At 39.9% G+C, this 2,545-nt stretch overlaps 1 pseudogene; it reads left to right on the top strand.

The window, feature by feature from the left end:
- The first annotated feature begins 226 nt into the window (after positions 1–226).
- Positions 227–1,067, top strand: LOC125347892 (annotated as a pseudogene).
- The last annotated feature ends 1,478 nt before the right edge of the window (positions 1,068–2,545 follow it).

Consider the following 2,545-nt stretch of genomic DNA (forward strand, 5'->3'; position numbering starts at 1 on the left):
GAGACTTTAAAACTGTTATTGACCCAAATGTAGCTTAACACTAGTTTTAGACAAACATAATTGTACACACTGTGGAATGCTACAATTTAAAAAAGAGGAGAAAGGCATTCCTCAAACATGGAAGGTTAAAAAAGGAAAGTTGTGGGCGTCGTCGGTGCTGCCTTCTCCACCTCGCTTCTCCTCTCCAGGCAGAGGCCCAGGGGACCCCCAGTGGGAAGCAGGGACCATGTTCCCATGTAAGCTGACAGCTCTTGATTACCACAACCCTGCCGGCTTCAACTGCAAAGATGAAGCAGAGTTTAGAACCTTTATTGTCTGGCTTGAAGACCAGAAAATAAGACACTACAAGATTGAAGATAGAGGTAATTTAAGAAACATCCATAGCAGTGACTGGTCCAAGTTCTTTGAAAAGTATCTCAAAGATGTTAACTGTCCTTTCAAGATCCAGGATCGACAAGAAGCAATTGACTGCCTTCTTGGGTTAGCTGTTGGACTTGAAAATGGAGATAATGCTGAAAAGTACAAGGACTTCGTAGCTGATAATTAAAAAAAAATACTGACAATGCAACAAAAAATGCAGAGCCGTTGGTCAATTTGGACGTAAATAATCATGATGATTACCTGGTAATGCTTAAGGCAATTCGCATTTTGGTTCAGGAGCGCCTAACACAGGATGAAGTTGCTAAAGCAAAAGAGGGATTGCCTGTTGCTTTAGACATATTCTTGGTTTTGACACAGGAGATGCAGTTCTTAATGAAGCTGCTCAGATTCTGTGACTGCTGCATATAGAAGAGCTCAGAGAGCTACAGACAAAAATTAATGAAGCCATAGTAGCTCTTCAGGCAATTATTGCTGATCCTAGACCACGGACTAGGGAAAGTTGGAAGATGAACATTTCAAGCTTTCAGCTTCTTAATCTTCTTAGTACAGTTGGGAACCATGTACACTTCTGGCATGCATTTGGAAATCAAATGTCACATTTTTGAGGGAGAAATCCTGGAAAATTGACTGTTATGTAGATTCACCACCATTGCTTTGTTTCTTTTAATAAAGTTTAGGAAAGTGGAAAAAAAAAAGGAAAGTTGTGGTGGTGTTTGTGGAGGTGGTGGGAGTAGGGGATGGGGAATGGCACAGCTGACAGGAGCAGCAGACAATAATTACCTCAATTTTTGCTTCTCTATTTCTTCCAATTTCACATAAAGGTGCTGCTGAGTTCTGAAAAGGATGGGAGAAATGTAGCAGAATAAAGAGACTTTAAAAGCAAAGCAGATGCGTTTTTGATGTGAATCCCACATGCTAAATATGTAGTCCTGGAGTAACTCAAAAGATGATTTATTTTTCTTGTGCTTAATCTCCTAACAACTCAAAACGTTTTATACTTTCACTGGCTCAAAAACTGCACTGCTCAGATCTTCTCTGCCAGGAGCTTCTGTCCCATCACCCTCTTCATGCTAAGGCCAGACTTTCCACAGGTTGTAGCTTCAGCATTTTACCCTCACCAGCACACCAAACATGCATACATACATTTTGTTCAAGAGCCAAGACACTTCCTGTTGGTGGCTTTGGCTCTAGGACTCCCTGTTGATCTGATTAAACCGTTTTTAGAACTCTGCTGTGGCTTGTAACTTCCCTGTCCAGCTCCCTCTCTGTCTCCATAAGTGGGCCTGCAGTCTGGAAGCTCTTCCAACTTTTCCTTCTTCCCTTCAATAAATCTCTTATGCATCTCTTTTCCATCTTGGTATCTGCTTAGCAAATATGAACAGTCACACATATCTGCTTTCATTTTATGGTCATAGTATGTATTTATAGATTAAAGAAGTAGTATATAGAAAGGCTTAATTGTCAATAGGAGATACCACAGTTTAAGCTCCAGCTCTTGATTCCTCATAATCATTCACTGAAGGGATTTTTTTTATTGAATGACTAATATGTACTTGGCACCAGAGCATTTATCTAAGAATAATGAGCTCCAATCAAAGACTCTAAAGTAAGAGAATGGCATGCTCAAATATGTGATATGATAAGATCACTTAATGGCAAATTGGAGAATAACTTTGTGAGTAGCAAGAATAGATCAATGAGGCCAAGCTGGAGGCTTGTACAGACAAGCTGTATGTGTAAAGGTAGTCTTGATCTAGTGAGAAAAGTTGAGGAACTACATAATAACAGGGGAAACAGAGAACACTGGTGATTCAGGAGCTACTTAGTTGGGTCATGGCCTTGTACTATCTTTTTGGAATATAGAGACAAAAGACACATTCCCCTCAGTTTTGAAAAATATTTGATTGACTTCTGCTAAAAAGATGTTTGAGTAAAGAAATGCGAAGTTTGTTCCAGTCCTTGACAACCATAACATAATGGAAAACTAGAAGAAAAATAATCCAAACCTATAAAACAGGAGCAGAGATACAAGTCTAACCCACAGATTCTGATAAACACAACCAGAAGCTCTGCCAAAACAAGGTTACTGAGCAGGATGCAGCTTTCTCCAAGAAGAAGTGTAATACTCCTGGAAGACCTGGCCAATGGTCTTGTACCTACCACA

This window comes from Perognathus longimembris, chromosome 3 (assembly GCF_023159225.1).
Source record: "Perognathus longimembris pacificus isolate PPM17 chromosome 3, ASM2315922v1, whole genome shotgun sequence".
Taxonomy (NCBI): Eukaryota; Metazoa; Chordata; class Mammalia; order Rodentia; family Heteromyidae; genus Perognathus; species Perognathus longimembris.